This window comes from Hypanus sabinus, chromosome 3 (genome assembly GCF_030144855.1).
Source record: "Hypanus sabinus isolate sHypSab1 chromosome 3, sHypSab1.hap1, whole genome shotgun sequence".
Classification (NCBI taxonomy): Eukaryota; Metazoa; Chordata; class Chondrichthyes; order Myliobatiformes; family Dasyatidae; genus Hypanus; species Hypanus sabinus.
Genome location: NC_082708.1, coordinates 134976977 through 134990702, shown reverse-complemented (window position 1 = coordinate 134990702; position 13726 = coordinate 134976977).

The following is a 13726-nucleotide window of genomic DNA, read 5'->3' as shown; positions in this document are numbered from 1 at the left end:
TGCAAGATTTGTTTGATGATGCAAAGAAAAAGACAGCTTCCTATAACAATGTTTCTAACTAAAGAATCTGCAATTCTGAAGTCTCAACGTTAAATGCTTGAAGATCCTCAGCCCTCAACCTCCACAGTTCCTGACTTTAGTATTATTGAGCCTCCTCCAAAGCGTCCTTATTCCCTGAAAAAGACAGTGTAACAACTACTGTACAGGTATTGCAAGTTTTACTCGTTGTTTGATCATTGTTCACCTCGTGTCTTATTCGTCCGCTGCTTGTGTTGTGAGGGAGAGGAATATGTGAAGTTTTTTTCCTGTCAGTATTCCTAAACATTACATTATAACAACTATTTACTTAACATTTACATTGTATTAGGTATTATAAGTAATCTAGAGATGATTTAAAGTATACAGGAGGATGTGCATAGGTTCTGTGCAAACACTACGCCATTTTATATAAGGGACTTAAGCATCCGCATTTTTTGGTATCCGTGGGAGATCCCAGAAACAATCCCACGCGGATAAGGAGGGCCGACTCTATGTGCCTAGGACTTTAGCACAGTACTATACAATGGTTTACAGTGATGAAAAGAGCCTTTGATTCAGCAGAGGAAAAAGAAAGAATCATGGACACAAGCCTGTGCCATCTGTTATTTCTAAACATGCACAAGCCACCACCACGTGAGTTGCATAGTGCATTTTGACAATCGGCTCTAAATAACCGGTATCCTGGCATTTGAACAAGTTGGCTGGACTGTCCGAGTTAAGCCACATTTCACCAAAACAGAAGGCAGAAACACGGGCATAATCTTTGTTAGTCCTGATGTGTAGTACTAACTCGTCCATTCTCTTTGTAAGAGAGTGGACATTTGAAAGGAAAATTGCCAGGAGAACTGTACAGTAGCCTCTGCGTCTCCAGCGTATCAGAGCGCCTGCTTGTCTCCCTCTATACCTGGTAGAGATGTGCGTTTTCCAGTCGACATCATTGATTTCAGTCGGAAGAAGCATTAGTGGCAAATCCTCTATCGCAGATAAATACAGGAAATAAATCCCATGGCACTGAATCTCTTTTGTTCATGAGCATTTCAAGAGTAACCCTTGAGTTCAATGAATACATATATTTAACTACACAATACAAGCAAGGGCAGGAGCACCTAAAACTGTTGCAGCCAGCTCAGTTATTCCAGACAATAAATAGCTTTTATTTGCCCAGTTGGTTTGGTATTTCATTCCAAGTTATTGAAATAAAAAGTTCTTTGAAAAATTTAACCTCTTGGGATTAGAAGTTCTCCAAAGAATTTATTAATGGTGCTGCAGTACCCCATTAGTAACTTTACTAATACCCTATCCCTATTTTGTAAGACTACAAACTGTTTTACTTTAAACATTCCCTATATTAGGGAAGATAAATATCAACATGGACATTTTAGCTGTAACAGATTTTGTGTTATATCTGCAAAATATTATATAAATTTAAAAAAAAACAAACATAGGTGAAACACACTGAAGGAGAAATATTATGCATATGAGGAAGAAAGCAAAAAGGGGGATATCAAGGAAGATAAGTGGTAATCAGAAGGATAAAGAACTTCTGTCTTTAAGAAGTCCTGGATAAATTGAGGCCTTCCACTCAGACACACAGCAGGTTTGATAGCTCCCAGATTTTGCAGCTTTCATGAAGCCAGACACAGACGTCAATGAAAGGATTAAAGACAAAGATAATGAAAGCAAGAGCAGAAAATGTAAGTTATACCGAGAGAGAAGAAAAAAAACTGGGGAAATCATAACAGGAAGTGAGTTCCAGGAATGCTCAAGGGTAGATCAGGAGATGGTTTCAATGTGAAGTATCATTATGAAGCAAATTGCCAAGAGCAAATAGATTCTTTGAAATGGCACATGAATGATTCTGAAGAATGGGATGAAAATAATGAATGAATATAAAAAGTAATTTGGATCACATGGGTTTTTAATCTCATGACCAAGGTATTAGTTACGGATTCCTTTAAGGTCATGTATTTTAACAGAATGCAGGGTAGAAATGTTATAACAATATAAATTTTGTAATTCAGTAATGAAATGGACAAGTTTAAGTAATTTTGAGATACTTTTTGTTTTGAAGAATGTGACAATACATTGAGATTACTCAGTAATTTGGTAATTCTATGCAAAAACAAATAAACTAATCTTTAAGTCCAGACATTAATTTCTAGTGTAGCATGAAGTTTTTTTTTTAGCAAAACCATAAAAAAAGCTAAAGCAGTTACCACTATTCTGGATGCATCAGCTTATCTTGAATTTAGACAATAAAGGCATTATTGCATTGTTTTGATAAAGCACATTGTTCCTCCTGCATCACCTTACCAGCAAGCATTAACTATATGGAGTCAGCATAGATACAGGCCCTTCAGCCTACATTGCCAACCATGGTGCCCACCTAGCTCATCCCAATATCCTGCATTTGATCCATCTCTCTATAGTCTTGCCCCTCCATGCACCAAACAAAATGCTTCTTAAGTGATACAATTGTACTTGTCTTAATACTTCAGACAGTTCATTCCATATACTCACCTCCATGTGCATGAAGAAGATTCTCTAGATGCATTTAAAAGCTTTCCTCTCTCACCCTAAGTGCATGCCCCCGAGTTTTGAACTATACCACTCTTTGGGCGGGGGGGGGGGGGGACTGTTAACATCCACCTTATCTATGCTTTCATTATTTCAAACATTTCTGTAAGGCTCAGTCCCTCAGTCTCCTACGTTTCAAGGAGTAAAGAGGCCTCAACAACCTCTCCTTATAACTCAAACCTTGAGTCCTGGCAACATCCTTGTAAATCTCACATTCTTTTCAGTTTGATCATATCTTTCTTATAATGGGCTGTCCAAAATTATATACAATATTCTGTTATAAGTTATTGATGGATATAAGCCTCACCAATGATTTAGACAACTGCAGTATAATGTCCAAGCCCCTATAGTCAGTGCCCTAACTGATGAAGATCAGCATGGTAAATATCTTTTACATCACCATGTCCTTCTGTACCACTGCTTTCAACAAACAATACACTCGCACTCCAAAATCTCTCTGCTCCACTACTGCTCTACCTTGGTTTCACATTCCAAACGGCATCACCTCAGTTATCTTTATAGAAATCTACTCCTCAGCACACTTCCCAAAATGATCAAAATCCTCTTATCTACAACAACCTTCTTTGTCATCAATTACACCTCCTAATTTCCTATCCTCCACAAATTTGCTAACCAAGCCTTGTGCATTCACATCCAAATCATTTATATAAATAATGAATAACAAGAGTCCAATTCCAACTCCTGCAGGACACTCAAATCATCAGTCTTGCAGAGAAACAACTTCCAACCATTACTCTCTGCTTGCTACCTCTGGGTCAATTTTGAATCCAAGATTATATCAGATCAGGTTAATGTTCAAGGCAGAAATCAGCAAGAAATCTGCTGTAGAGCAGCAGCGTGTCTGAATGTAAATGGTCAAAAAGAGCATAAAGCCTAAAATACTACATAGATCTTAGAAACCCTACAGCACAATACAGGCCCTTCAGCCCAAAAAGTTGTGCTGAACATGTCCCCACCTTAGAAATTGCCTAGGGTTACCCATAGGCCTCTGTCTTTCTAAGCTCCATGTACCTATCCAAAAATCTCTTAAAAGCCCTTATCATATCTATCTCCACCACCGTTGCGAGCAGCCCATTCCACGCACTCACCTCTCTCTGTGTATTAAAAAAAAATTACCCCTGACATCTCTGTACCTATTCCCAAGCACCTTAAACCTGTGCCTCTTGTGGCAGCCATTTCAGCCCTGGGAAAAAGCCTCTGACTATCCATACAATCAATGCCTCTCATCACCTTATACTCCTCTATTAGGTCATCTCTCATCCTCCATTGCTCCAAGGAGAAAAGGCCGAATTCACTCAACCTGTCTTCATAAGGCATATTCCCCAATCCAGGCAACATCCTTGTAAATCTCCTCTGCACTCTTTCTATGGTTTCCACATCCTTCCTGTAGTGAGGTGACCAGAACTGAGCACAGTACTCCAAGAGGGGTCTGACCAGGGTTCTATATAGCTGCAACATTACCTCTTGGCTCCTAAATTCAATTCCACGATTAATGAAGGCCAATATACTGTATGCCTTCTTAACCACAGAGACAACCTGCGCAGCTGCTTTGAGTGTCCTATGGGCTCGGACAGCAAGATCCCTCTGATCCTCCGCTCTGCCAAGAGTCTTACCCTTAATACTATATTCTGTCATCATATTTGACCTACCAAAATGAACCACCTCACACTTATCTGGGTTGAACCCCATCTGCCACTTCACTGCCCAGGTTTGCATGCTATCTATGTCCCACTGTAACCTCTGCCAGCCCTCCACACTATCCATAACACCCCCAACCATTGTGTCATCAGCAAACTTACTAACCCATCCCTCCAGTTCCTCATCTAGTTCATTTATAAAAATCACGAAGAGTAAGGGTCCCAGAACAGATCCCTGAGGCACCCCACTGGTGACTGACCTCCATGCAGAATATGACCTGTCTACAACCACTCTTTGCCTTCTGTGGGCAAGCCAGTTCTGGATCCACAAAGCAATATCCCCTTGGATCTCATGCCTCCTTACTCTCTCAATAAGCCTTGCTGGGGTACATTATCAAATGCCTTGCTGAAATCCATATACACTACATCTACTGCTCTATCTTCATCAATGTGTTTAGTCACATCCTCAAAAAATTCAATCAGGCTCGTAAGGCATGACCTACCCTTGACAAAGCCATGCTAACTATTCCTAATCATATCATACCTCTCCAAATGTTCATAAATCCTGCCTCTCAGGATTTTCTCTGTCAACTTATCAACCACTGAAGTAAGACTCACTGGTCAATAATTTCATGGGCTATCTCTACTCCTGTTCTTGAAAAAAGGAAAAACATCCACAACCCTCCAATCCTCCGGAACCTCTCCTGTCTCCATTGATGATTCAAAGATAATTGCCAGAGGATCAGCAATCTCCTCCCTCACCTCCCGTTGTTGCTGGGTTACATCTCATCCAGTCCCAGTGACTTATCCAACTTGATGCTTTCCAAAAGCTCCAGAACATCCTCTTTCTTAATATCTACATGCTCAAGATTTTCAGTCCACTGCAAGTTATCACTACAATCACCAAGATCCTTTTCCATAGTGAATACTGAAGTAAAGTATTTATTGAGTACCTCTGATACTTCCTCCGGTTCCATACACACTTTCCCACTGTCACACTTGATAGGTCTTATTCTTTCACGTCTTATCCTCTTGCTCTTCACATACTTGTAGAATGCCTTGGGGTTTTCCTTAATCCTGCCTGCCGAGGCCTTCTCATGTCCCCTTCTGGCTCTCCTCATTTCCTTCTTAAGCTCCTTCCTGTTAGCCTTATAATCTTCTAGATCTCTAACATTATCTAGCTCTCTGAACCTTTGATAAGCTTTCTTTTCTTAACTAGATTTACTACAGCCTTTGTATGCCACAGTTCCTGTACCCTACCATAACTTCCCTGTCTCATTGGAACATACCTATGCAGAACTCCACACAAGTATCCCCTATCCTCCCTCACACACTGTCTCCAAGATTTCTCTATTTGTGAACTAACAGCCTCTTCCAAGTCTCCAAGAATTCTAGTTTAAACTCTCCCCAGTAGCCTTAGCAAACCTCCCCGCCAGAATATTGGTCCCTGTGGGATTCAAGTGCAACCCTTCCTTTTTGTACAGGTCATACCTGCCCCGAAAGAGGTCCCAATGATCAGGAAATCTGAATCCCTGACCCCCCACTCCAATCCCTCAGCCATGCATTTATCCTCCACCTCATTCTATTCCTATTCTCACTGTTGTGTGGCACAGGCAGTAATCCCGAGATTGCTACCTTTGCCGTCCTGTTTTCTCAACTTCCTTCCTAACTCCTGGTAGTCTGTTTTCAGGACCTCTTCCCTTTTCCTACCTGTGTCATTGGTACCAATATGTACCACGATCTCTGGCTGTTCTCCCTCCCACTGCAGGATTTCTTGGACATGATCTGAAACATCCTGGACCCTGGCACCTGGGAGGCAAACTACCATCTGAGTTTCTTTCCTGTGTCCACAGAATTACCTGTCTGACCCCCTAACTGTAGAGTCCCCTATCACTACTACCTATCTGTTCCTTTCCCTACCCTTCTGAACCACAGGGCTGGAATCTGTGCCAGAGGCACAGACACTGTTGCTTCCCCCAGGGAGCCTGTTCCCCCCACCCCAACAGTATTCAAACAGGAGTACTTATTGTCAAGGGGTACAGCCACAGGGGTTCTCTCTAGTACCTGACTCTTCCGCTTCCCTCTCCTGACTTTTACCCACTTATCTGTTTCCTGTGGCCCCGGTGTGACCACCTGCCTATCACCTCCTCCCTCTCCCTAACCAGACGAAGGTCATCAAGCTCATCTCCAGTTCCCTAACTCGGTCCCTCAGGAGCTGCAGCTCGACACACCGGCTGTAGATATGGCCGTCCGGGAAGCTTGGAGACTCCAGGACCTCCCACATCTGACATCGAGCACATAACACCAGCCTTGCACACATACTTCCTGACTGCAATTAATACAGTTAAACCTACCGCACCTCGTCCCGTTACCGTCTAAGCCCATTGAGCCAAAGCCCTATCACTCTGCTACCCTCTTACTCCGCTGTCCGCTGGATATGGTGATCTTCTTTTTAAACTTCTCCCGCTCTACTGGCTGATTTCTTGCCTCTCTTTACCCCGAGTAGTAAAATGCCTTCTCTCCGAAAATCCTTAGCCGTTCCTCTCACAGCTTTCTTGCTTCAAATCTTAAAACTGCTGAAGATTCCTTGCCTTCTTAAACATTATCCACTCTACTGGCTAACGTCATGTGCCTGGTCAGTTTTCCCTCTCTTTACTCTGAGTAGTAAAATGCCTTCACTCCGGAAATCCTTAGCGGTTCCACTCAAAGTCTTCTTGGTTTGAATTTTTGCTGGTTTTTAGAAGAGCCATAGATTTGATAGTTAAGGATCCCATACTATAAAAAGACTAGATGGGATAGAGTTTGTCAAATGTGATCAGGAAAGTTTCCTTAATTAGTACATAGAAGTCCCAAAGATTGAGTGTGATACTTGATCTGCTTTTAGAGAGTGAGACAGGGCACATGACAGACACTTGTGTAGCAGAACACTATGGATCTAGTGATCATAATGCCAAAAGTTTCATAGTAAATATGGAAAAAGATAGGCCTGATCTGCTAGTTGAGATTCTAAATTGGAGAAAGGCCAATTTTGATGGTTTCAGGAAGGATCTGGGAAGTGTGGATTGAGACAGGCTGTTTTCTGGCAAAGGTGTACTTGGCAAGTGGGAAAAAAAATGAAATTTTGAAAGTACAATGCTCCTATGTGCCTGTCAGAATAAAAAGTAAAGATAACAGGTTTAGGGAAGCTTGGTTTTCAAGAGATATTGAGGTCCTGGTTCAGTAAACTAACGGAGGTACATAGGCAGGTAGGATCAAATGACGTGCTTATGGGGCACAAGAAAAGCGAGAGAACACTTGAGCAGCCAATCAATGTGGCAGGTGGGTAGGCCTCTCTGCCTTGTGTAGTGTCCCTCTCTTTCAATGAATGCCGGAGATAATCGTAGGACGGTATCGTGGTTCTGCGTATATGGATTGGACTTTTGTGTTCATGGGCTGTAGACCTTTTCAGACTTAATGTTTTGATATTCTGTGCTTTTATCACCCTTTCCATTTCCATTTTGTTGTGTGTGGGGAGGGTTTTTTGTGTGGGGAAGGGATTATTTTTTGGGGGCTAATGTTCCTGCTGTGAAATCAGAGATTTCCTACTGCTCCAGATGATGCACTGTTGCAGTATTCTCCACTACAATCAGCAGAACTGATGGGAACTAGTGTTATACTTTGTTGCCTGAGGTGGAAGTGCATTTTAATTGTGTCAACTGCCATAACTTCTATATTACAATCTCTGATGCATTGACAACTAACTCTGCATGTCCAGATTTGTTTTTAATATTCGATATGCTGATATAATAAAACATATTGTTTTATTTTAAACCTATGACAATATTTTATATTTTCACTTGTCCCCTCATCGTATAATTGTTACAATATTCTTTTCACAGCTTGTAAAATCCAATCAAGTTAAATTGAGAATAATGCTTTTCACATCCTAGTTGGCTGTCTGTGAGATGACATCACTCATTGCTGAACACCAGAGATTCTTCATACAGATGCTGTATGAGGGTATATATATGTATATATAAAAGGTCCTATGCCAGCTTGTTCTTGCTATAGAACAGAATCCTCTAACCATATGTGTGGGGAAGTGGAGACTGACTTTTGAAATTGGAAAAAGTTACATCCCGGGGAAAGACAAGGACTTGGAATAATCTAAAGATAACTGAAATTTTAAATTGGAGTTGGCAGGAGACTGAGAGCTAATCTAGGTCAATGCGAACTTGGAAATGCATGAGTAAGATTTGATGTGGGATAGCATGTAGGCGACAGGAATTTGGAAGCAGTTTAGTTTACATAAGACAGAGATACATGAAACAAGGCTGGGCAAAACATAGAATGATTTTGCCTAGGAGTAGTACAAAGGAAAGTAATTGTGCTTTCAAGTATTGCTAAGGATTAAATATGGCAGAATTTTTACATGTTTCCAGGAAAGCTTTCAGAAGCAATTTGTAAGTGGCTCTATGTCAGAAGGGACTATTCTCAACTTCATCAAAGGAATGAGACTCGTGTCCATAATTCTTTTACATTATAGATAGTCAAAGAATTTGTTTTAAACAGTTACTTTTTATTTTTATTTACCATGGAGAAAGACGTGGAATGAGCTCAGAAAAGAGAACAGTGATATTCTTTAACAAATCAAAATTATGAAGGAGGTGTTTAAAGTCCTGAAATGCATAAGTGCAGTAAATCCCTGGGGCCTGATCAGGCTTTCTCTAGGATGTTAGAGGAAGGAAGGGAGATAACTGCTGAGACCTTGCAAAAATTCTTGCCATATTCGCCATGTGTGAGGTACCAGAGGATTGAAGGAAAGCTAATGTTGTGCCTTTATTTAAGAAAGATAAGCAGGAAACTACAGGCTAATGATCCTTACTTCAAAGGATGTTGCCAGGAGTCTGAAAGCCAGATCTTACTTAGATTTTGGAAATGCAAGGACTGATTAGAAGCAGTCAATATGACTATGAGCATGAGAAACCACATCTCAGAATCAGGTATTTTTATCCCTGATATGTGTCATGCAATTTGTTCTGTGGCAGCAGTACAGAGTGGACATAACAGATTACTGTAAGTTACACTAAAAATAAATAAATTAGTAGTGCAAAGTAGAAATATTGAGGTGGTATTCATAGGTTCATGAACTTTTTGGATATCTGATGGTGAATGGGAAGAAGCAGTTCCTAAAATGTTGGTTATGGATCTTCAGACTCCTATACCTCCTCCCTGATGGTAATAAGAGTATGACATCGGTGGCAGAGCGGAGGGCGCTGAGTAGGCTACGGTCAATCATGGAAAACCCTGAACATCCTCTGCACAGCACCATCCAGAGACAGAGAAGCAGATTCAGCGGCAGGTTGCTGTCAGTGCAATGCTCCTCAGACAGGATGAAGAGATCATTACTCCCCAACGCCATTCGGCTCTACAATTTAACCACCAGGGGCAAGACATGTTAAAGTGCCGGGGTTAGGACTAAACTTAAGTTACCACTCAATGCACTTTAGTAAACTATTTAAGAACTTTTTAAAAGCTATTTATTAATGCTTTTTGGGAGGGTGATTTTAGATGCATATCATATTTATACTGAGTTAAATACTGTATGTAATTAGTTTTGCTACAATAAGTGTATGGGACACTGGAAAAATGTTGAATTTCCCCTTGGGGATGAATAAAGTATCTATCTATTTATCTAATGAGAAAAGGGCATGTCCTGGATGGTGAGTCCTTAGTGATGGATGCCACCTTTTTAAGGTATTTCCTGAGGAATATGGTGGCAAAGGTTTTGGGATGGAGCTGGCTCAGACAATATAAACTCAGGTGCCCCTTACAGTCCTGTGAATTGGCTGCTCTGCACCAGAAGATGATGATAGAACCAGTCAGATGTTCTCCATGGTATATCTGTAGAAATTTGCCAAAATCTTTGGCATATAACAAATCTCCTCAATCTCCTAATGGAGTATAGCTGTTGACATGCCTGTCGAGATTGCATCAATATGTTGGGCACTGTGTTGTTGCTGGTCAGGAAGTTGAAATTAATCACCCTTTCCACCACTGACTACCCAATGAGGACTAGTGCATGTTCTTCTGACTTTCCCTTCCTGAAGTCTACAATCAATTCCTTGATCTTGCTGATGTTGAGTGCAAGGTTGCTAATGTGATATCACTCAACTAGCCAACCTATTTCACTCCTGTACACATCCATGTCACCATCTGAGATTCTGCCAATAAAAGTGGTGTAATTGGCAAATTTTTAGATGGTGTTTGAGCTTTACAGTGGTGAATGTAAAGAAATTAGCACACTGAGATAAACAGTATCCTCGAGATTTAAGTGTCTTGATTATCAATGAGGGGGAGATGTTTTCACTAATCCATAATGACTGTAGTCTCCTGATGAAGACAAAAATACAGTTGCAGGGGGAGATACAGGAATAAAGGGATTAACAGAGACATGAGAGTGGAACTGGCCAAAATTGTTTGGAAGGTAACAGTGGGAGGGGTGATGGCAGAACAGCAATGGCTGAAATTTCTGGGAGCAACTTGGAAGGTACAGGATACATACAGTATATCACAAAGATGAAGAAGTATTTTAAAGGAAGAATGACACAACCATTGCTGACAGGAGCAGTCAAAACTAACACAAAAGCCAAAAAGAAAGCATATAATAGCGAAAAAAAATGGTGGATAGAGGATTGGGAAACGCCTAAAAAAACAAACTGCATAACTATATTCCAAAACTGGAAAAAACCTATATGTCCAACTGTGGGCGAATGGACTGAGGAAATGGTTAAGATTTCATCATATGAAATCATGTTAGGAAGAATTAGCAGTGAGGGAAAATTGCAAGATGTGTGGGATCAGTTTTGGTTATATGTTAAAAATCAGAAGTTTTTTTCTGGTTCTTAGTTTTATATTTTCCTGTCATGGGATGGCTGTGTAAGTATGCTGTACTGTATCTGCTCTATGATATGCTGTGCAGCTTTGTAAAATAAGAATAAATAATAATAAAAAGTTGAATTACAAAAAAAAACAACCAAAGGCAAATAAAAAAAGTCATAAGGAAGGAAAAGATGGAATACTAAGTTAAGCTAGCCAGTAATATTTAAGAGGATTCCAAAAGTTTCTTCAGATACATAAAGTGTAAAAGAAGTGAGGGTGTATATTGGGCCACTGGAAAATGACGCTGGAGAGGTAGTAATGGGAGACAAGGAAATGGCGGACAAACTGAGTAAGTATTTTGCATCAATGTGGAAGACATTAGCAATATGCCAGAGGTTCAAGAGTGTCAGGGGGCAGAAGTGAGTGAAGTTACCATTACTAGGAAGAAGGTGCCTGAGAAACTGAAAGGTATTAAGGTAAATAAGTCATTTGGACCAGATGGTGCATACCCCAGGGTTCTGAAGGAGATGGCTGAGCAGCTTGTGGAAGCATTAGTAATGATCTTTCAAGAATCAATGGATTCTAGCATGGTTCCAGAGGCCTGGAAAATTGGAAATGTCACTCCACTCTTCAAGATGGCAGAGAGGCAGAAGAAAGGAAATTACAGTTCAGTTAGTCTTACCCCAGTGATTGGGAAGATGATGGAGTTAAGTGTTAAGGATGTGGTTCCGGAGTACTTGGAAACAAATGATAACATAGTCAACATAGTTTCCTTAAGGGAAAATCTTGCCTGACAAATCTGTTAGAATTCTTTGAAGAAATAACAAGCAGGATAGACAAAGGAGAATCAGGGGATGTCGTGTACTTGGATTTTCAGAAGGCCTTTGACAAATGCCAGACATGAGGTTGCTTAACAAGTTAAGAACCCATGGTATTTCAGGAAAGATACTAGCATGGGTAGAGCATTGGTTGATTGGCGGGAGACAAAAAGTAGGAATAAAGGAAACCTTTTCTGGTTGGCTGCTGGAGACTAGTGCAGTTCCACAGGTGTCTGTGTTGGGACTGCTTTTTTATATTATACGAGGGGTGACTGATAAGGTCGTGGCCGGGTAGAAGGTAATGTAGAAGTCCATTTTAGAAAACCTAGCGCATTTATTTTTTACCCTCCCCTAGTGTTGCCACCATGTTGTTTTGGACCTCCTTGGGTGATAAGCCCTTGAGACAGAGGTAGCGGATGACTGCACGAAGGCCAATGTCCATTTTCTCAGACAGTGCTCACGGGGTACCTGGCCACTGGCAACTGGCTGGTGTGTTTACAGAGATCTTTAACCTCTCTCTTTGGCAGAGTGTGGTACCCACCTAATTCAAAGAGGCTTCAATTACAGTGGTGCCTAAGAAGAGCATGGTGACCTGCCTCAATGACTAACATGCACAGTGATGAGGTGTTTCGTGAGACTGGTGATGAAACTTATCAGCTCTCGCCTGAGCGCAACTTCTTGGATTCATTCCAATTTGCCAACTGGAGGAATAGGTCCACAGCAGACACCATATTATTGGCTCTTCATTCAATTCTGGAACATATGGATAGCAAAGGTACATAAATCAGAATGCTCTTTATTGACTACAGCTCCACATTCAATATTATTATCCCTTCAAAACTAATCAATAACCTCCAAGACCTTGTCCTCAATACCTCCTTGTGCAATTAGATCCTGGATTTCCTCAATTGTAGATCCCAGTCAGTTTGGATTGGCAACATCTCCTCTGTGATCCCCATCAGCACAGATGCACCACAGGTCTGTGTATTTAGCCTCCTGCCCTTCTTACTTTACACCTATGACTGCAAGGCTAAGCACAGTTCCAATGCCATATTCAAGTTTGTTGATGATACCTCTGTTGTGGGCAGAATCAAAGGCAGTGATGAATCAGCATATAGGAGGGCAATTGAAAATTTGGCTGAGTGATGTCATAACTTCTCACTCGAAGTCAGCAAGACCAAGGAACTGATTGTTGACTTCAGGAGAGGGAAACCAGAGTTCTCACAGCCAGTCCTTATCAGAGGATCAGTGGTGGAGAAGGTTAGCAACTTTAAATTCCAGGGTGTTACGATTTCAGAGGACCTGTCCTGGACCCAACATACACATGAGAGCAATCTGAAGAAAACACAGCAGCTCCTCCGCTTCCTTAGGAGGATGCGGAAATTCAGCATGACATCTAAAACCTTGACTACTATAGAAGTGTAGTGGAGAATCTATTGACTGTCTGCATCATGGCCAATATCTCTGAATGAAAAATCCTACAAAAGGTAGTGGATTTGGCCCAGTACATCTCAGTTAAAGCTCTCTCAACCATCGAGTACATTTACATAAAATACTGTCATAGGGAGGCAGCATCCATCATCAGAGATCCCCATCACACAGCACATGCTCCCTTCTCACTGCTGTCACCAGGTAGAATGTACAAGTGCCTCAGGGCTTGCACCACCAGGTTCAAGAACAGTTACTGTCCCTCAACAATCAGGCTCTTGAATAAAAGGCGATGACTACACTTACTTGCCCCTTACTGAAATGTTTCCCACAACTCATTATCTC